This window comes from Odocoileus virginianus, chromosome 29 (assembly GCF_023699985.2).
Source record: "Odocoileus virginianus isolate 20LAN1187 ecotype Illinois chromosome 29, Ovbor_1.2, whole genome shotgun sequence".
Taxonomy (NCBI): Eukaryota; Metazoa; Chordata; class Mammalia; order Artiodactyla; family Cervidae; genus Odocoileus; species Odocoileus virginianus.
Genome location: NC_069702.1, coordinates 20,235,922 through 20,258,466, shown reverse-complemented (window position 1 = coordinate 20,258,466; position 22,545 = coordinate 20,235,922). Strand labels below are relative to the sequence as shown.

The 22,545-nt window shown below is 40.2% G+C and overlaps 1 protein-coding gene and 1 pseudogene across 1 annotated transcript in view; one reads left to right on the top strand and one right to left on the bottom strand.

Moving 5' to 3' along the window:
• LOC139031988 (SH3 domain-binding protein 1-like) overlaps positions 1 to 22,545 on the top strand; it is a 65,394-nt gene that overhangs the window by 19,373 nt on the left and 23,476 nt on the right. The window lies entirely within an intron of this gene.
• LOC139031993 (ragulator complex protein LAMTOR5 pseudogene) lies at positions 7,282 to 7,547 on the bottom strand (annotated as a pseudogene).

Here is a 22,545-nt window from a genome sequence, read left to right as displayed (position 1 = left end):
AATGGTTCACCTTCTGCCTCTGCCTCAGCCTACCCACTGACCAGGGGGAAGTTCGCTAGGCTGTGAGAGGGCAGTGAGTGGTCTGAAACTTCTTCTGAATCCATGTTTATCTAAGTCAGTGGTTCTCACACTTTTTGGTCTCAGAAGACTTTAACAGTCTTAAAATTATTGAGGCTCCCAGTATACTTTCGTTAATGTGGATTATATCTATCAATATTTATCATATTCAAAATTAAAACTGAGAAATGGTTATAAGCATTTATCTTAAAATAAGTACAATGCAGTCATTAAATATTAGCACAAGTGACATCATTTTATGAGAAATAACTACTTTTAAAAGAATAGTGAAGAGAAGCATTGTTTTATGGTTTTGTTAATCTTCTTTATGTTTGGCTTAATAGAAGATAGCTGGATTTCCATATCCACTTCTGCATTCAACCTGCTATTACACAGCCTACTGTGTAGTGCCTGGGAAAGTGCACTGGATGGGAATGAAAAAGGCAAATAAGGGCTCCATATTTTCATAATAATTCTGATCTGTGACTCCCTGAAAAGCTCTTGGGGACTCCCATAGGTCTCCAGACCACATTTTGAGAACCACGATTCTAATTTCTAATCACCATGCTCTTTATATGTCATGGCTAGTTTTAAAGGCATCTTACCACAGTGGTTGCCTTTGACTTCCCAAGCACAGGCTTAAAATAACTGGGTGGGAAAAAAAAAACAGATCTGTGAATTACTCAGCTATCTCAATGTCCAAGTATAAGTAAGTGAATGGATGAATACATGAATGAAATAATGAAATTCTTCTTCAGTTTTAGTACTTTCATTTTCTTGATCTTGAAATTAGATTGTAGTCCCCATCATGAAGCTGGATTTCTGTTATTGTTTAGTTACTGTCGTGTCTGACTCTTTGTGACCTCATGAACTGTAGCCCACCAGGCTCCTCTGTCCATGGGATTTCCCAGGCAAGAATACTGGAGTGGGTTGCCATTTCCTTCTCCAGGGGATCGTCCCAACCCAGGGATCAAACCCACATCTCCTGCGTTGTCAGGCAGATTCTTTACCTTGGAGCCATTGGAGAAGCCCGAAGCTGGATTAGCTGCAATCAATCTGAGTTTAACAGAGATTAGACAGATTTTTGCCTTTTTGTATGATCTTTTATCACTTGCTCCTAAATCTTATAAAATATGGAGGGAAAACTGCCACATGCTGGGCTTCCAGGCAGCTCTAATCATTCATTCAGCCAAATCATTCCCTGACTAAATCATTCAGCCAACAGACTTTCATTCAATTCCAGAGATTCAAAATTTTAAAAAGGCCAGGTTTCTATCATCTAGTTCACAGTAAAATAGAAAATGCTGTGACTTTATAATTCATGTGTGTTTTTATTCGGCATGCTCTAATCCATTCAACAACTATTTGGGGAGCACTTACTAGGTGCCATAATTAAAGCAGGTGGGAAAAAGAGCCATTTCCTGTCTTGGAAATTCAATCAACTGGGACTGCAAACCCATATAAGTAATTAAAATATAAAATATTGTGACTTATCATAATAAAAATCAGTGTAAGACTCTATAGGAACTTGGAGGAGAAAGTGAATATTTGGCTAGGGAAGTTAAGGAAGATTTCTGACTTGGCAAAAAGGCCAAGAAACAGAAACATTGACTCTGTGATCTGAAAGAACCAGGTTCCAGCGCTACTTCCACATCATTGTAACCTCTTTGAGCCTAAATCACAATGTTGTGAATACTAAGGGGATCATGTCTGTGTAATACCCAGGACAGTGTTGATTATCATAGTTAGGGAAGTGAAGGCTCTGTTTAGGTGGAAATGAATCAGAAACACATTCTGGGTAAGGAAAATTACACATGCAAAAGCGAGTGTGTCCTGGAAACAAATGAAATAAAATTGATAAAGTTGGTCAAGTAAAAGGACCACAGGTCCCGTAAAATCAGGATTTTCATTTCTTTCATTCATTCATAAATATCATCCCTTGCATCAACTACAAAGAAAAATATAAAAGCCTTTGGTAAACTAAATCAAGATGATGATAAAAGACAGATAGGAGCAGCGTTCTGAGGATAAGTCTGGGTAACATTTCAGTTTTTAATCAAAAAGTGAGTCTGCATGGAAGTGGGCTTTCCAGTGATCTGGAGGTAAAGATATGACTCAGAGATTCCTGACACTTACCGTCATTTCTCCCCATGAAGGAGGTCGTGGTTTGTCAATGTTGAGTTTGGATCAAGAACCAGAAGAGGGCTTCCCTGGAGATCCAGTGGTGAAGACCCTGCACTTCCAGGCAGGGAACATGGGTCCCATCCCTGTACTGGGAACTAAGATTGCACATGCCTTGCAGCTGGGAAAAAAAAAAAAAGAGCCAGAAAAAAGCCTGAACGTCACATTTATAAACATTCTCTTGAATAGAAGACCAGAGATTGTAAATTCTTCAGGGTTGGTGCTGTAAGTTTACACATGAAAGTGCAGTGGTGGCACTATTTCTAGATCCAAGGCACCTTTGCCAAGCAGGAACAGAGCCGCTAGAGCAGCTGTCCCCACCAGCAGTGCTACTGGCTGGGAGAAGCTAGGCTGTGGGGCCGCTTTGCTTCCCATGAAATCTGGTATCTGTATCAGCTCCCCAGGGCTGCCTTTAAAAACTCCACAGACCAGGTGGTTAAAAGAAGAGAACTATATTAGCCCACAAAATCAGTCCTGAATAGTCACTGGAAGGACTGATGCCAAAGTTGAAGCTCCAATACTTTGGCCACCTGATGCAAAGAACTGACTCATTGGAAAAGATCCTGATGCTGGGAAACATTGAAGGCAGGAGGAGAAGGGGTTGACAGAGGATGAGATGGTTGGACGGCATCACCAACCTGATGGACATGAGTTGGAGCAGGTTCCAGGAGTTGGTGACAGACAGGGAAGCCTGACATGCTGCAGTCCACGGGGCTGGAAAGAGTCGGACACAACTGAGTGGCTGAACTGACTTGTCCCATCCTTCTTTACCTCTCGGGTTGCCGTCGATTCTTGACATTCCTTGACTTGTAGCTACAGTGCCTCCATCATCAGGTAGTAGTTTCCCTTTGTAACTCTTGTCCAAATTTCCCCTTTTGATGAGGACTTAAGTTATATTGGACTAAAACCCACCCTAAATGCCTCATCTTAACTTGATCCCATCATCAAAGATCAATTTCCATATATAGTCACTTTCCCAGCTACCAGGGATTAGGACTTCAATATATATTTTTGGTGGGGTACAATTCAACCCATAATTAATTAATTATGAATTGATTGGGGAACCAAATCTAACAGTGTGTGTTGGTGATGGTGGTGGGAGGAGTGAGACAGAGTTCCTTTTTCTTTTTTTTTTTCTTTTTTAAATACTTTTTATTGTGGTAAAAGTTAGATGATATAAAACATACTATTTTAACTATATAGCTCAATGACACTAAGTACATTCACACTGCTGTGCAACCTCACCATCATCCATCTCCCAAATTTGTCACCTTCCTAAACTGAAACTATCCCCTTTAAACCTTAATTCTCCAAGTCCTCTCCCTACCCCTGGTCCCTGGCATCTTCCAAGGTACCTTCTGACTCTAAGAATTTGACTATTCTAGGTATGTTGTATATTTGCAGAGTCCCTCTTTCACCTAGCCAACACCTACCTAAAATAATGCAAAGTCATAAAACCCACATATCAGAGTGCCTTTTACTCACAATGTTTAAAGTCAATTTAGGTACCACTTGTGAAATAAGGACTAATTTTCTCTGTCTAGAAAACAAATTTGAGCCAAACTCTGAGCTATCAAGGTATTTGCAAATAACCATTTAGGAACTGAGCAGCCACTGATGTTTCTAAGTAACAAAGTGATAAGATTTGTGTTATAAAAAGGTTGCTCTGCTGATAGTATGAGTAGTGAATGGGCCAGGGCAAAAACTAAAGGCAGAAAGAGTAATTAGAAAATCACTGTAAGAGTCTAGAGAAAGAAGCTGACTGAGGATATGGTGTCTATGGCAGTGGACAGGGTGCTGGACCAAGCAGTGACCAGAAAGAGGAGAGGAGGGAGTGATCAGGACATTCTGAGTGACCTGTTGGATGTGACTAGTGAGAAAGAAGGCTGAGATCGACTCAGGTGATGAGCTTGGCTAAGTGGGGAGAACATGTCACCATTAATGGGTGTGGAAAGCACAGGAGAAAATGTAGATTTTCTCAGAGGCAGCGTGAATAACAATGCACTATAGAGGATGCTATACAGGGATGACAAAGGCATGAATGTTATGAAATAAATTTATGAAAATCTGCCTTTGGTCTGGAGAGTTATACATGGACACTGAGGTGCAGTGTCTTCTACTACCGCCCGCTCAAAATGTCCCAAAGAGGGACTTCCCTGCAGGTCCAGTGGTTAAGACTCTGCGTTTCCAATGCAAGGGGCACAAGTTTGATCCCTGGCAGGGGAACTAAGATCCCACGTGCTGCTGCGAAGTGTGGCCAAAAACAAATAAATTAGTAAATAAGCATAAATTAACAAAAAAGAAAAAATGAGAAGATTCTGAATGGAAAAATATTCCTATTTTTTTTTAAAAAGGCCCAAAGGATCAATTTGTCCCCTCTACTATCAGCTTTGGACCACAAGGGGATCCAACCAGTCCATCCTGAAGGAGATCAGTCATGGGTGTTCATTGGAAGACTGATGCTGAAGCTGAAACTCCAGTACTTTGGCCACCTCATGCGAAGAGTTGACTCATTGGAAAAGACCCTGATGCTGGGAGGGATTGGGGGCAGGAGGAGAAGGGGATGACAGAGGATGAGATGGCTGGATGGCATCACCAACTCGAAGGGCATGAGTTTGAGTAAACTCTGGGAGCTGGTGATGGACAGGGAGGCCTGGTGTGCTGCGATTCATGGGGTCTCAAAGAGTCGTACACGACTGAGCGACTGAACTGAACTATCAACTTGCTCATCCTCCCACAACCAGTCCTGTATTCCCTACCTGGGTGGGAAGGCCCATCTTCACCTGTCTTTTAAGCCATGAATCTTTCCCTTTTTCCATGAGTCCTTCTCTCCAGATCCTCATATCTAATCATCAGATCTTGCCCACTCCATCTTATAAATGGACCTGGCTTCTTCATTTCTATGGCCTCTGCTTTGCTGAAAGTCCTAGCCTTCTCCCATCTACTTTATTATCATAGCACCTTGCTAAGTAAATCCACCAGTGAACTTGAACTCACTCCAGCGATAACTGCCAAAGTGCTCTTGGCAGAGTGCAAGACTGATCGTATTGCTCTGAGACTTAGCAGGCTCATATTACTGAGACTTAGCTTATCCACACTAAGAGCTTTCCCTGCCCCCTGCCTCACAGCCTGCCAGACAAAGTCCAAACTCTGTCACACAACAAAGCATTGGATGTTTTTGCTCCTGCATATCAATTTTGTCTCCTCCTATAGCTCCCTCTTCTCAGTACATTTTAGCCTATTCAAGAATTGTGGAATTAAAATCTCTGAACACTTCTTGCTTCTTCTTTGGATGGTGTTTCCTCCACCTGGGAGTCCTTCCCCTCTGGCTCCCCTGGAATCACATCCTTTTTCATACTCTCCCTGACACTTCCGAACATAAATCATTTGCCTCTCTTTCTCTCTCCTACTTCTGTATCATTGCATACTTCCCCTGTTCCACGTACAACAACACTGTGTATTGTTTGTTTGTTTTGGCCTCCTAGCATGTAGGATCTTAATTGCCCCATCAGGGATCAAACCTGAGCCCCTTGCATTGGAAGCTTGGCGTCTTAACCACTGAACCATCAAGGAGATCCCATGTATGTCATTTTCAATGCAGCTGACTCCCCAAGTCACCCAAAATCTCCCTGTGGGCAGGACTGTCCAAATTACATTCCACAAGCAAACTGGGCATCTGTTTTGTTACATGCATTGTGCTTTACCTCAAGCTACAAAGACAAATGGGTTCCTCGCTCCAAGTTTCTGAAACCTGTGGACCAACGAATTGGATAATTCAAATATTGAAAAGGAGCTTATAGCCTCATAGGAGAGTCAAGGAAAATAAAAATGTGAAGAAAAAAAAAAGTTGGTATGATCTAAAATGAATCATTACAGGTAGGAATTTTAACAGGTTTGGTTAAAAGCCATGGCAAGCCATACAAGCCAGGGTAGCTACAGTATTATCTTTAAAGCAAACCATACAGATCAAAACCGAACAAAGTGAGGAATGAATTTCCAAATATAAAAATGATGACATTTTCCCGTTCTTTTGAAGAAGAAGTCACTAGACCGATACATTGCCTCTGACATTTTATTCACACCAACTAAACTAACTCACAACTCTGCTTTGCTCCAGAAAAATAGAGAAATGGTAGAAAAATAAATGTATTTTCAAAAATAGTAGAGTAGGTAGGGTATTCATTTTCTCATCAGAACTGGCCTCCAGAATCCTCTGACCTGGCTTCCTCTGACTGATGGAAAACTTTGTTCCACTACCATCAGCCCCTGTAATCCAGCCACACCCATGCCCCCAGCCAGGGGTCAGAGCAGTCATGTCCAGGCTGAACTCCTGCTCCTCTCTTGCTAATAGCCTCCTCGTATGCATTGTGTTTTGGGGCTGCCCAGGTGGCATAGTGGTAAAGAATCCGCCTGCCAATGCAGGAGATGCAAGAGACTTGGTCTCGATCCCTGGGTCAGGAAGATCCCCTGGAGAAGGAAATGGCAACCCACGCTGATGTTCCCATGGACAGAGGAGCTGGGTGGGCTACATTCCATGGGGTAGCTAACCAAATTTATTAAACATGACAAAATTCTCTTTACAACATGACCTGAACCTTCAAAACATGATCTTTTCTTTTTTTTTTTTTTAAAACATGATCTTTTCTTAACCAGTATTTTGATAAGTCAGTTCAGTTCAGTTCAGTCACTCAGTCGTGTCTGACTCTTTGCAACCCCGTGGACTGCAGCATGCCAGGCCTCCCTGTCCATCACTAACTCCTGGAGTTTGCTCAAACCCATGTCCATTGAGTCAGTGATGCCATCCAGTCATCTCATCCTCTGTCATCCTCTTCTCCTCCTGCCCTCAATCTTTCCCAGCATCAGGGTCTTTTCATAAGTCAATCCATAGTCAAAAAGCAGATTACTCTAAAATTAATGGAAAAGTATCCAATGCACATTCCATGACTGGCCCAACTGCTGGAACTCTTAATAGTTCTATAAGACAATTAACACAAGGTATGATCGGGTCCCTATGACAGGCTGCTGAGGAGCAGGTAAGAGAAGTCAAGAGGGCATTTTGTGCATTGTCACCGTATTGCCATTGTGTTCTGCATCACAGTGTTCCCTGATTCTCACATACCATCGGAATACCAGTGAGATCGGAGGTTAGTTTAACTGCTTGATGGGCTAGAACAGGTATCACTTGGCATGCTCATCTTACAGGGTCCCAAGCAGCCCAGGCTGAGTCCCTGTGAGCCTGTTCATAGGACTTCAGCAGTGGATGGCTTCTTCATTGCATCCTCTGGGTGCTGCTCCAACGTCATCTCCATCCTGCTGTTAGCCTGATTCAGGAACCCACAGTGAGTCATCTCCTCACTTTTTGTTCTTAAATTCTAGTCCCCAATTTAGCCTGCAGGTCACTGCATGGTCTGACCTAACCTGATATCCCTCCATCAGTGGAAGCAGCCTCAGTTCAGTTCAGTTCAGTCACTCAGTCGTGTCCGACTCTTTGCGACCCCATGGACCGCAGTATGCCAGGCCTCCCTGTCCATCACCAACTACAGGAGCTTACTCAAACTCATGTCCATTGAGTCGGTGATGCCATCCAACCATCGCATCTTCTGTCATCCCCTTCTCCTCCTGCCCCCAATCCCTCCCAGCATCAGGGTCTCTTCCAATGAGTCAACTCTTCAAATGAGGTGGCCAAAGTATTGGAGTTTCAGCTTCAGCATCAGTCTTTCCAATGAACACTCAGGACTGATCTCCTTTAGGATGGACTGATTGGATCTCCTTGCAGTCCAAGGGACTCTCAAGAGTCTTCTCCAACACCACAGTTCAAAAGCATCAATTCTTCAGCACTCAGCTTTCTTTATAGTCTAACTCTCACATCCATATGTGACTACTGGAAAAACCATAGCTTTGACTAGACGGACCTTTGTTGGCAAAGTAATGTCTCTGCTTTTTAATATGCTGTCGAGGTTGGTCATAACTTTTCTTCCAAGGAGCAAGCGTCTTTTAATTTCATGGCTGCAGTCACCATCTGCAGTGATCTTGGAAACCAAGAAATAAAGTCTGTCACTGTTTCCATTGTTTCACCATCTATTTGCCATGAAGTGATGGGACTGGATGCCATGATCTTAGTTTTCTGAATGTTGAGCTTTAAGCCAACTTTTTCACCCCCCTCTTACTTTCATCAAGAGGCTTTTTAGTTATTCTTTTCTTTCTGCCATAAGGGTAGTGTCATCTGCATATCTGAGGTTATTGATATTTCTCCCAGCAATCTTGATTCCAGCTTGTGCCTCATCCAGTCCAGCATTTCTCGTGATGTACTCTGCATATAAGTTAAATAAGCAGGGTGACAGTATACAGCCTTGACATACTCCTATCCCAATTTGGAACCAGTCTGTTGTTCCATGTCCAGTTCTAACTGTTGCTTCTTAACCTGCATACAGATTTCTCAGGAGGACAGATCAGGTGGTCTGGTATTCCTATCTCTTGAAGAATTTCCCACAGTTTGTTGTGATCCACACAGTCAAAGGCTTTGGAATAGTCAATAAAGCAGAAGTAGATGTTTTTCTGGAACTCTCTTGCTTTTTCAATGATTCAACAGATGTTAGCAATTTGATCTCTGGTTCCTCTGCCTTTTCTAAAACTGGCTTAAACATCTGGAAGTTCACAGTTCACATACTGTTAAAGCCTGGCTTGGAGAATTTTGAGCATTACTCTGCTAAGCGTATGAGAGGAGTGTAATTGTGTGGTAAAAGTGTAAAGGAGTGTAAAAGTGTGGTAGTTTGAGCATTCTTTGGCATTGCCTTTATGGCAACCCACTCCAGTATTCTTGCCTGGAAAATCCCATGGACGGAGGAGCCTGGTAGGCTACAGTCCATGAGGTCACAAAGAGTTGGACATGACTGAACTATTTGGAGGGTCTCTGGAGGCAGCCACTTTAGTCAAAACCACTCAAAACACTTGCCCTTCCCAGGGTCTTTGTTAAAGGATAGATTAAACAAGAAGACTCAGCACATCTCGATCAACAAAGCTACCTTGAAATTAGATGATATTTTAAATTTTAAAAGTGAAACATAGTCATGCATGTACTAAGTCACTTCAGTTGTGCCTGACTTTTTGAGATCCTATGGACTCTAGCCTGCCAGGTTTCTCTGTCCATGGGAATCTCCAGGCAAGAATACTGGGGTGAGTTGCCATGCCCTCCTCCAAGGGATCTTCCAGACCCAGGGATCAAACCCACATCTCTTATGTCTACTGCATTGGTAGGTGGGTTCTTTACCACTAGCACACCTGGAAAGCCCATAGTCATGGTGGGAAATTTTTGAGTCTGGTAGAATTACTTCCACCTACTTTGTGGTTTAATTCTGTTTTGCTTTTCAACTACATCAGTATTACATGCTTCTTAGGAAAGTAGAAAACAGTAGCCTTTTCAGAATTTAAGTCTTCCTTAGGTCTTAATTTAATCTTGCCTTCTTTAATCTGTGTGAATGAAGGTGTATCCTAACCTTCCACCTGTGTGTTTCCTCTTCCATTTATCTTCCTTAGGGATGACTTCTTGACCCTCCTCGTCTATATCACTCCTTCCTGTTAATGTCCCACTTGCTCCTCTATTCCTCCATTCCGTGGCCCAGGTCTGGGCTTCATCATCCTTTACCTAGACTACTGCAGCAGCTTCATCACTGGTATCAGTCCTCTTACTTTGAGTCTTTTCAGTCCATCCTCCACACAGCAGCAGACAATTCTCAGAATAGGTCAGATCACTCTCTACTTAAAAATCCTCAGTGACTTTCCATTTCTTTAGAATAAAATCCACACTTCTCTCACTGCCCCACGGAAGTCCCATGACCCAGCTCCTGCCCTGCCCTCAACAGCACTAGTCATTAGATTTCCACTAAGATTCCTGCTTCATCCTGTCATGATCTTTCACCCTGGGGACTTTGCACTTCCTGTTTTCTCTGCTTGAATATTTTCTACCTCTTCCTAAAATGACAGCTTCTTTCCTCTTTAGATCTCGGCTTAAATGTCACCTTCTCTAGGAAATCTTATCAGCTCACAGCCTCTAAAGATGTCCCCACTTTTCCCCCTTCTTTGATTTCCTAAAACATGCATCACAAGTTACTGTTAAGTCTTTGTTCATTTGTAATTAATTAAATAATTGGTCCTTGGGGCTATCTCTCATACTAGAAAGTGAGCTCCATAAAAAAAGAGATATCTCTTTCCTTAAAAAAGTAGTAATAAATCTACCATAGGACCTAGTGATCCCACTACTGAGTACATACCCTGAGAAAACCACAATTATTAAAATACACAGGTACCTCAATGTTCACTGAAGCAATATTTACAACAGCCAGGCCATGGAAGCAACCTGGATGTCCATTGATAAATGAATGGATAAAGAAGTTGTGGTATATTTATACAGTGGAGTATTACTCAGCCATAAAAAGGAATGAATTTGAGTCAGTTATAGTGAGTTGGATGAACCTAGAGCCTCTTATACAAAGTGAAGTAAGTCAGAAAGAGAAAATCACGTATCATATATTAATGCATGTATATGGAATCTAGAAAAATGGTAAAATCTAGTTAAGAATGAACTTGGATAGAGAAATCTGCTGGGCTTCAGTCCATGGGGTCTCAAAGAATTGGACACAACTGAGCAACTGAGCAAACATGCATAGTTGACTGATTTGCATTGTTGTACAGCAGAAACCAACACAAAATTGTAAAGCAATTTTAAAAATAAATAATTTTTTTTTAAAAAAGAGACATCTCTGACTCATTCACTTTGATATTCCCTGTGCCTGGCACGTTAACTGGCTAATAAGCCACTAGACATATATTTATTGAATGAGTAATCCTTTATTACACACTTTATGTAATATTCATATAAAATTTTACAAGTTTAATTATATTTGTATGTGTTCTTTTATTGACTTAATTTCTCCTTCTTTACTAAAGTTTTACAAGAGCAAAGATCAAGGTCATTTTGTTCACTGATGTGTTACTGGGAGCCTGCAAATAATAAGACCCTTACTGTTATTTATATAATAAGTAAATGCTTTGAAGAATTAATGATCAATGGAGGACAGTTTAAGAAGGCAATATTAAGGGGTCTGGACAGTCCATTGTGATAAAACAAAGCAGATAAACTCTGCTTTCAATAATCTGAACTTGGGAAAGGCAAGTTTCAACAAGCAATGACTTACCCTGTGCACGCTAAGTCACTTCAGACATGTCCGACTCTTTGCGATCCCATGGACTATAGCCTGCCAAGCTCCTCTGTCCATGGGATCCTCCAGGCAAGAATATTGGAGTGGGTCACCATGCCCTCCTCTAGGAGATCTTCCCATCCCAGGGATCGAACCTGTGTTTCTTGTGTCTCCTGCGCTGGCAGGCAGATTCTTAACCACTAGTACCACCTGGGAAATCCAATGACTTACTGTTACTCTTTAATTGCTTCTTTTATTTTTATTGGAATATAATTGTTTTACAATATTGTGTTAGTTTCTGCTGTTCAACAGCGTGAATTAGCCATATGTATGCATATATTCACTGCCCTCTTGAGCTTCCCTCTGACCCCTCCATCCCACCCATCTAGGTCACCACAGAGCACAGAATTGAGCTCCCTGTGCTATATCCAACCCAGGTCTCCCACGTTGCAGACAGACGCTTTCCCATCTGAGCCACCAGGGAAACCCCTGTGCTATATAGCAGCTCCCAATAGCTATCTAGTTTACACAAGGTAGTGTGTATATTGTCAGTGCTACTCTCATTGCTTAGTTCTATCTGTAAAAATTAAGATATAACCAGACTGTTGAATAGAGATTTCATTTTCTTTGTTTTTTCAATCAGGGAATTCAGCCTTGTACATTAGCATCTACTTGAAACAAACTTTGTTCATAGGGATAGAATGTACTTAAAAGCACCTATGATGTTTAACAGCCTAGTTCTTATTTTTTGGACATTGGCCACAATATAATTTTGATGGAGAGTTCTGTTCAAGAGGTTTCCAGAATTGATATCGGAACATAATGTTGACCCACACGTCTGATCTGTGGGAAGCTTTGGTGCCATCATGTCACATGGCTATGGTGATAGATGGCAAACATGACCACAATACCCTGTATCTCCCTCCCTGAAGAAGTGGAGTCTATTTTTTTAACTGCTGCTGGCTCTGTTTTGCTCAATAGAATATGGCAAGAGTGATAGCATGCCACAACTACCACAACTATTTAACTTTTTCTTTCAGGTTTTTCCTTTGGGAGCTCCAAAATCAGTGATCACTTCAAATCCAGATTTAGTAGTTTCCAATCAATATCTTTGCCAAAACTATGTTCTTCAAGGTGTGTTCTTATGCAAGTTTGATGGGGCCTATTTTCTTAAAAATCACATCATGCACACCTCACAGCAACCTTACATAGGTGGAAAGCATGGTTTATTTAATTTTATGTGTTATGTTCATCTCTAAATACCAATATTTTCACCAGGGGAAACTCAGTCTTGTGAAGTTAAATTTCATGCATGTCAGAAATGTTTCCCCAACTGAGTAAATATTGAAATGAACAATTCTGCTTTTTGACAGAGAGTGTTAAATGTGTTTGGGCATCAAATTTGACTTAGTATTCCCCAAGGTATCCTAATATTTTTGGCAATATCTCAAAGCTCTTGTGAATCTCCCAGCCAACTGTTGCTTTGAAGGGCAGTTTCTTCACCTAGGAGGAAGTTTTTCTAGTTAATTTGACTTTACTTAGAATTCCGTATTTTCCTGTTTTAATATTTTTTACATACTTAAGCGTAGCTAAAAATGTGACCAAGAAATGTTTTAAAAGTTTTACTTGGTTACGAAACCTTACTACTCTCATGCTGGAAATTGATCATTTGTGATTCTGATTTAAACTGGATTAATCTCACTCACATATGTGGGAAATGTTGAGACTTGAGATGTTTTTGCTGTCAAAGGATCATTACTCATGCTCTAACGCAATTTAAACTGAGTCAATGATATATGTCACTTAATTTTTATTTTGAAAATATTTTTTGCAAAAATTTAGTTTCTTGGGGATTCTTTACCAAAAAATCATAGACACTCCTGCTCTCAAAGGTATTATTGTGTTCCACCACCACAATTTCTCACTCTGTTGAGGGCTCGTAAATGTTCAGCTTCAAGAAAGTGAAAGTTAGTTGCTCAGTCGTGTCCAACTCTTTGTGACCCCATGGCCTGTAGCCTGCCAGGCTCCTCTGTCCATGGAATTCTCCAGGCAAGAATACTGGAGTGGGTTGCCATGCCCTTCTCCAGGGGATCTTCCCGACCTAGGAATCCAACCCAGTTCTCCTGAAATGTAGGTGGAGTCTTTACTGTCTGAGGCACCGGGGAAGCCCATTCAGATTCAAAGGATCAACATTTTCCCCCTGTGGCTGTCTGGGGACTTGGCTAGGTTTTGCCACTCCTTGACGGTTACATGGCTTTCCTTCCTGCATTGGCTTTCACTGGGGGTCTGCTATTTCCTATGTTCCAGGAAGCCCACTGCTTTCTACCTGACTCCAATTCAGTTAGTTAATATACAATGTTTATCTGGTTTATGGATGTAGGGTAACCTTAGATAATTTCATCTATGCTTGCCAATTGACTACACCAGATAAGAGCCTTACCGTCAGCATCAGGCTGCCCAGAAATTCTCTTGTGCTTTGACCTTTAGTCTTAATAGTCTGCAGTTGAGGAATGTTGCTTTGGCATATAACCATCACTTTGACTGGGGCCGGTTCTGTCTTTCATCCCTGGTAGTGTAATAACTGCTCTATCTCTTTCTTCTTCTTCTTTTTTTAAGTTTCTTTTTATCTTTGTGCATTGGAGGACATGAGAGTTTCTCCAGCTTCATTTTACTTTCATCCTTATTCTGGAAATGCTCTCGCACCCTCAGGGGCCTCTTTCTTATTTAATTTCCTTGATTTTTGCCAGAAACAACAAAGGAAGCATTTCTTGATGCTATCCTTCCTGAGCAGAAAGTCTGGGTGCCAGACCATATTAAACAATTTTTTTCTCCAGAGCTTTCTAGATTGAAGAGACTTTGATGTCTGTATTCTTACAAAAATCGCCCCCTCTTTAAAGAGTCCCAGCAGTCTTTCCTATTCAGAAAATACTTCTTTCCCACTCAACAGGTTTTCCAGAAATCTGGAGAATGTTTCTCTGTCCAGAAATATCAGTTTGTCTAAAAACAAACAAATAAAATGTACATTCAGTAACAGCAGCCAGAATTGTACTTCTACCTTTCCCTGGTTTGTTATTTGAAAAATAGCTTTCTTAGTCTGTGAACACTAGGCTTCCAGGGGCCGAGACATAGAACATTAATTCAAATGAATGATTTTGACAGTTATAATGATAAATGTAACTTATGTCAGCTAAACTAATCAGTCATGTAAGGGTCAGAATAATCTTAAGATAGGTTTTGTCCTGAAGCCACTCTTTGGGGCATCAAATGCCATCTGTGACTGCCTGTATCACTAGAAACTTGAAGATCACTTATATTTGAAAATGGCTTGAAAATCTGTTTAGGGTTCAGATATCCTCAGAAATTCACATAAATTTGGTGTGTGTGTGTGTGTGTGTGTGTGTGTGTGTGTGTTTTAAGGACAAGGTAAAAAATACTTTCACCCTCTGAATCTGTTATCTCTGTCCATGGGATTCTCCAGGCAAGAATACTGGAGTGGGTTGCCATTTCCTTCTGCAGGGGATCTTCCCGACCCAGGGATAGAACCCATGTCTCTGGCGTCACCTGGCATTGGGAGGCAGATTCTTTACCACTGAGCACTTGGGAAGTTCAGCCCTTAGTGAAGTGCGGATAGATTTAAAATACAGCTTACTTTGTTGGGTTAAAATAATTAAATGAGCAGTTTGTAAATGTTACTTAGAGCTGTGTCTGGCTTACAGTAAGTACTCAAATGCCCCCTGATTATCTTCTGCTCTGAATCTCAAAAATCCTTTGAATATCTGTCACAAACATGAGCTATCAGAACCTATGGTAGTATCATTAGACTGTTTCTGGAGTTCTTAAAATATTTCATAGAGTTCTTGGGAACACAGTCTGTATCATAACATAGCTGGTAGAAAGCCTTAGGCAGCAGGCCATCAAGACCAGTGGTTGAATCCTCATTCTACCACTGATTAGAAATATAGGACCTTCCCTAGCGGTTCAGTGGTTAAGAATCAACACTTCCAGTGCTCTTGTTCCTGTGGTGAGCAACATGGATGGGCCTAGTGATTGTCATACTGAGCATAGTAAGTCAGAGAAGGAGGAATATCATATGACATCCCTTATATGGGAAATCTAAAAAGAAACGATACAAATGAACTGACTTAGGAAACAGAAACAGACCCACAGACTTAGAGAAAAAAGCTGTGGTTGCCAGAGTAGGAGGGATAGTTAAGGAGTTTGAGACAGACATGTATACACTGCCATAGTTAAAATGGATAACCAGCAAAGACATACTGTATAACACATGGAACTCTGCTCAATGTTATTTGCAGCCTGAAGAGGAGGGGAATTTGCGGGGAGAACAGATACATGTGTATGTATGGCTGAGTCCCTTTGCTGTCCACCTGAAACCATCACAACATTGTTAATTGGCTATATTCCAATGCAAAATAAAAAGTTAAAAAAAAAAAATCTGTGCTTCCGCCCCTGTGGTGGAGGCTCAGATTTGATTCCTGGTTGGGGATCCAGCCTGCCTGCTGTGTTGTGTGGCCAAAAAAATAAAAGAAAAGGAATAAAACCAAAGTAACCCAGTCAAGCATTTTTCCATATCTTTATAATAGCATAATAGGAACTACCTTGCAGGATTATAGAGGAGATTAATCAAGTCATGATTTGAACAGTAGCTAGTCAAGAAATTATTTATATGTGTGTATATATTTGTATATATATGTGTGTGTATTTTCATCATTTCAGTGCAGTATTTTTAAGGCCAGAATATGAATTCTTTGGCTTGGTGTCCTTTGAGCCTGCCTACCCAGATCTTGGAGAAGGAAATGGCAACCCACACCACTATTTTTGCCTGGAGAAGCCCATGGACAGAGGAGCCTGGTGGTCTACAGTCCATGGGGTCGTAAATAGTTGTACTCAACTGAGTGACTAACACACAGAAAAAAACCCCAGAACTTTTATTGATAATGTCTTATATTTGTGTGGTATGTTTCGCTTACTCAGTGCTTCACATCTACCATCTCACTTAATCCAGAAAATAACTCTGTGAGGCAGGTATTTTTATTCTTAGAATACAGACTCAAGATCACAGGGCTGCTGAGTAATTGAGCTAGAGCTTGAATCCAGACCTTCTGAGTACAGGCATCTATGACAGTTTTTCATATTTCCTCTACTTTCTTCTGAATGTTCTCAGGGAAAAAAAAAATTTCAGAAGTTGTAGACCCAGAGTTGCACACGCACCTACCCTATATGTTACACTGGCCAAAGTGAAAGAAAGAAAGTCTTTCCTAAAAGCATGTAGATGGCTTCAGAGTTGAGAAAAGAAGAAAGGGACACAATGACATGCTTCATCTTTTGCAAATATCTTTCCTTTGCAGTTTTCAAGTCAGTAAGAATCATGTGACTAATTAGTCTACAGAGTTTCCATTGAGATTTGTGAACCCAAAAAAAGTAGGCAGGAAAATAAACTGGACAGACAACCAAACATTTTATATTTTATGTTTTCACTTATTTTTTAAAATATATTCTGTTTTCATACACACACAAATGTGAACATTGAGAAACTATTTCAAAACCCAGGGGGAATATTATTAAATTACAAAAAAGACATAGTTGATAGGGATGTGTAGATAATTACTATGATTTTTCCCCCCTAATCCACTGTCAATAACTTATTCCAGTGGTATAAGCTGACATTTACTTTCTTACCTTTTTTAAACTCCTGGGTTTCGGCTAAAGTTCAGTTTCCAGGAAATCCCTCCCCATTTGGGGTCACTGTGTACCACAGCCTCAAATTCCTCCCGAGGCTCTTGCCCATGTACACAGTTGTACAACTCACTGTCTGTTCAGGCTGGTTTAGTGGACAGTGCCCATGTGACAAAATTATATCCCTTGGAAAGGAACTGAAATGAAAGAGAACAGATATTACCCACTCAGAGATGGGTTTAGTAGGAAATCATGGACGCTTGCTGGCCATGAGCACAAGCTTTGCCAGCAGGCTCCAATTTTTGCATCTTGGTCCTTTGTATCTGTCATGCCTCTTTTTAAAGAGTGCTGAGATACAGAAAATATAAAATCAAGTTTTTTTTTATCCAGGAAGGCAGCCCTGCTGATTCTCACACTGTGAAGTTTAAACAGAGAGGTAGAAGATCAGGATATGATAATAAGCACTTACTCCTTGATGAAGAAAAATTTATGGGGGCTTTACAGGTCAAATATAAATACCTTGACAAGCCAAAAATGACTGAAAAAATAAGATTATGAATCAAGTTGTACTGTGATTCACTTTTGTTCAATGAAACTAATGGATGGGCTAAATTTTTTTTTTCCCCCAAATGATGCATTTACATGCCTGGATATTTTTTGTTTCATTCACTATCAAACATTCCTTCATCTACGCTGAAGAGAATAGTGTCATTTAGAAAATCAGGGCTTTCTGTTGTCCGCTGTGACTGTGCCATGAGCTTGTTTATCAGCTACACAGAAGCACTGCAAAGCCTTTGGTTGGCTTGGGACCACAAGTGAGTGTGTGGTGCAAAAAAGACCTTGCCACGCAATTTCACAGAGTCCAAAAAAAGGAAAAAGAATCCTGAGAGAAGGCATTCATAACAGTAAAAATTACGGTTGGTGAAGCTTGGCTGAATTGGCTGAGGAACGCTTCATCTTTCTAAAAAGATTCACCCCCTGTATTAAGTTCAGTCCTGAAAGGACCTATTTGAAATCATGTTGTTCTTGCATGTGGCTGAGGACATAATTAACCACACTCAAATGCCATTTTTAGTCTTTCAACATTTGATTAAAACAAGGGTTCACATCCTTTGAAGCACAAGTCTTCACGGTTGCAGTATTGTCAATAAGCATTGGCATACTTACTATGTTCTGATTAAGTGAATATTCTGGTAAGATAAAATGTTACCCATAATCAATTTTTATTTAAATGCTTATTTCTTGACAATCACACTAACATGTTAAACTAGTGTTCTCTGCTTTGGAACTCACAGTGTAGTGAACATAATTTCATTATTTCTTTAAAAATGGTAACCTAAAAGAGAGTAAGCTATTAAATATCTTAAAAATAGCCTTTTGAATTTGTAATCACTATGAACATAGGGCCTTGGAAATTTAACACAAAAACAGAAATATCTGAATAAGGAATCTGACCTCCAAGACAAGGCTGTTAATAGCTTTAAACATCTTGGCCAGCTTTTAGGTTACCATTATGATTGTGTGTTAGTCACTCAGTCGTGTCTGACTCTTTGCAACCCCAAGGACCATAACCCACCAGGCTCCTCCATCCCTGGGATTTTTCAGGCAAGAATACTGGAGAGGGTTGCCATTTTCCTCCTCCATGGTATCTTCCCAATCCAGGGATCGAATCTGAATCTCCTGAGTCTCCTGCATTGCACGTGGGTTCTTTACCCCCTGAGCCATCAGGGAAACCCAACCATTATGATTATTAGTATATATATTTTACTAATATATATTTTGAGTGATGTTAAAGAAGATGGTTACTGGTATCAAGTGAAAAAGTGAAAGTGAAAGTCTCTCAGTTGTGTCCAACTCTTTGCAACCCCATGGACTATACAGTTCATGGAATTCTCCAGGCCAGAATACTGGAGTGGGTAGCCTTTCCCTTCTCCAGGGGATCTTCCCAACCGAGGGATCGAACCCAGATCTCCTGCATTGCAAGAGGATTCTTTACCAACTGAGCTCTCAGGGAAGCCCCACTGGTACCAAGCTAAGGCTATATTCTAAAAATCTATTTGTAAAAAATCCATGATTTAGGAATATAGCAGTTTAATTCATAATAGCTGGAATATGGATGCAAACCATGTGTTAATATCTATTTTTTTTCCATTTATTTTTATTAGTTGGAGGCTAATTACTTTACATCATTACAGTAGTTTTTGTCATACATTGAAATGAATTAGCCATGGATTTACATGTATTCCCCATCCCAGTCCCCCCTCCCACCTCCCTCTCTACCCGATCCCTCTGGGTCTTCCCAGTGCACCAGCCCTGAGCACTTGTCTCATGTATCCAACCTGGGCTGGTGATCTATTGACAGATAATTGGATAAACGAAATGTGATATATACATACAACAAAATATCACTCAGCTTATTCATCCAGTGGAATTTTATCTAGCCTTAAAAAAGAAGGAAATTCTATCACAGACTACAATATGGATGAACTGTGAAGACACTAATCTAAGTGAAATAAGTCAGTCACAAAAAGACAAATACTATGTGCTTCTACTTACATGAGATGCTGAGAGTACACAGTCAACTTTACTGAAACAGAAAGAGTGATTTCCAGGAGTAGGGAAGGGGTTTGGTTGGATATTGCTGTTTACTTGGTACAGAGTTTCCATTTTTCCAGAAGAAAAATTATGCACAACAATGTAAATGACATATTGAACCATAGGTACACCTAAAAATGGTCAAGACTGTACATTTTGCTATGTGCATATTACCACAATTAAATTTTTAAAGATAAAATATTCCATGAATCTTGTTGTCTCGTCATGTTCTTCTCTTATAAATTTACATGTAGAAAAAAATGTTGGTTGAGGAAAGCATGGAGTTAAGATTTTACTCTACAGGAAGCATATGGAACAACAAGGACTTAGTAATACAGTAGGCTTGGTCTCCTTTTATGCAGATAGCATTGAGAGGAAATAAATCTACTAGAAATTAAGGAAGAGATTATTTTCCCTAAAGTTTTCCTTTTCTATTAATTATCTCCTGTCTGATTTCTTTCTTTCATTTCTCCATCCCCACTGATTCATTTTTTAAATTTTGTTGAGATATAGTTGATTTACAATACTGTGTTTAATTTCTCTGTATAACCAAGTGACTCAGTTATACATATATATTCTTTTTTATATTCTTTTTCATTATCATTTATCACAGGATATTGAAATTAGTTGCCTATGCTATGCAGTAGAACCTGGTTGTTTATCATTTATATATATAATGGTTTGCATCTACTAATTCTAAAATCCCAGTCCATCCCTCCCTCACTCCCCTACCCACCCTTGGCAATTATAAGGCTGTTTCCTTTGTCCATGAGATTGTTTATGATTCATAGATAAGTTCACTTGTGTCATATTTTAGATTTCACATATAAGTGATATCTTATGATATTTGTCTTTCTCCTCCTCACTTAACTTAGTATGATAATCTCTAGGTTCATCCATGTTGCTGCAAATGGCATTATTTCATTCTTTTTTGTGGCTGAGTAATATTCCATCGTGTGTGTGTGTGTGTGTGTGTGTGTGTGTGCGTGCGAGTGCATATACCACATTTTCATCCATTCATCTGCTGTGCTGTGCTCAGTTGTGTCTGACTCTTTGCACCCTCATGGACTGAAGCCTTCCAGGCTTCTCTGTCCATTGAATTTTCCAGGCAAAAATACTGGAGGGGGTTGCCATTCCTACTCAGGGGATCTTCCCGACCCAGAGATTGAAAGTGCATCCCTTGTGTCTCTCCTGCATTAGAGGCAGACTGTTTCCCACTGTGCCATCTATTGATAGACATGTAGGTTGTTTCCATGTCTTACTTATTGACTCCCCTGGTGGCTCAGTGGTAAAGAATCCACTTGCAAGGCAGGAGATACAGGAGATGCCAGATTGATCCCTGGGTCGGGAAGATCCCCTGGCAAAGGAAATGCGACCCACTGCAGTATTCTTGCCTGAAAAATCTCATGGACAGAGGAGCCTGGCAGTCTGCAGTCCATGTGGTCGCAGAGACAAGACTGAACCACGGAGCATAGGTTGTTTCCATATCTTGGTTATTGTAAATAGTGCTGCCATGAACGTTGGGGTGCATGTATCTTTTCAAGTGATAGTTTTATCTGGGTATATGTTAAGAAGTGGGATTGCTGGATCATATGTAATCTCTATTTTTAGTTTTTGAGGAACCTCCACACTGTTTTCCATAGTGGCTGTACCAGGTTACATTCCCATCAACAGTGTAAGAGTGTTCTCTTTTCTCCACATCCTCTCCAGCACTTAATATTTGTAGACTTTTTAATGATGATCATTCTGACAGGTATGAGGTAGTACTTCATTGTTATTTTGATTTGCATTTATCTAACAGTTAGCAATGATGAGAATCTTTTCATGTGCCTATTGACCTTCTGTATGTCTTCTTTGGAAAATGTGTACTTAGGACTGCTACCCATTTTTCAGTTCGGTTGTCAGTTGTTTTTGTTCTGTTTTGCTTTGTTATTGAGTTGTGGGAGCTGTTTGTATATTTTGAAAATAAAGCCCTTGTCAGTAACATTATTTGCAAATATTTTCTCCCATTCCATATATTGTCTTTTCATTTTCTTTATGGTTTCCATTGCTGTGCAAAAGCTAATAAGTTTGATTAGGTCCCATTTGTGTATTTTTGCTTTTACATGCATTGCCTTAGGAGACAGACCTCAGAAAACATCGGTATGATTTATGTCAGAGAATTGTTTCTCCTAGTTTTATGGTGTCATGTCTTATATTTCAGTCTTTAAGCCATTTTGAGTTTATTTTTTTATATGCTGTGAGGATGTGTCTTAGCTTCATTGATTTACATGCAGAGATCCAACTTTCCCAACACCACTTGCTAAAGAGACTGTCTTTTCCCAGTTGTATATATTCTCTCCTCGTTTATCAAAGATTAATTGTCCATAGGTGTTTGGGTTTATTTCTGAGTTTTCTATTCTGTCCATTGATTCATATGCCAGTTTTCATGCCAATACTATGCTGTTTTGATTCCTGTAGCTTTGTAGTATTGTCTGGAGTCTAGGAGGGTAAACCTGCTCTGTTCTTTTTCCTCAGGATTGCTTTGGCAATTCTGGGTCTTTTATTAGCTTCATATAAATTTTAGGATTATTTGTTCTATTTCTGTGAAAAATGTCATGGGTATTTTGAAAAGTATTGCATTAAATCTTTGCATTAAATCTGTAGATTGCTTTAGGGAGTATGGCCACTTTAACTATACGAATTCTTCCAATTCAAGAGCGTCTTTCACACAGTCTATCCAACATGCTTGGGACTCCTGAATCCTTTCACCTGATTTGATTCAGTCTACCTCCCGTTTTTGTGACTGCATGGATGACTGAGTGACTGAGCAGACACACATACC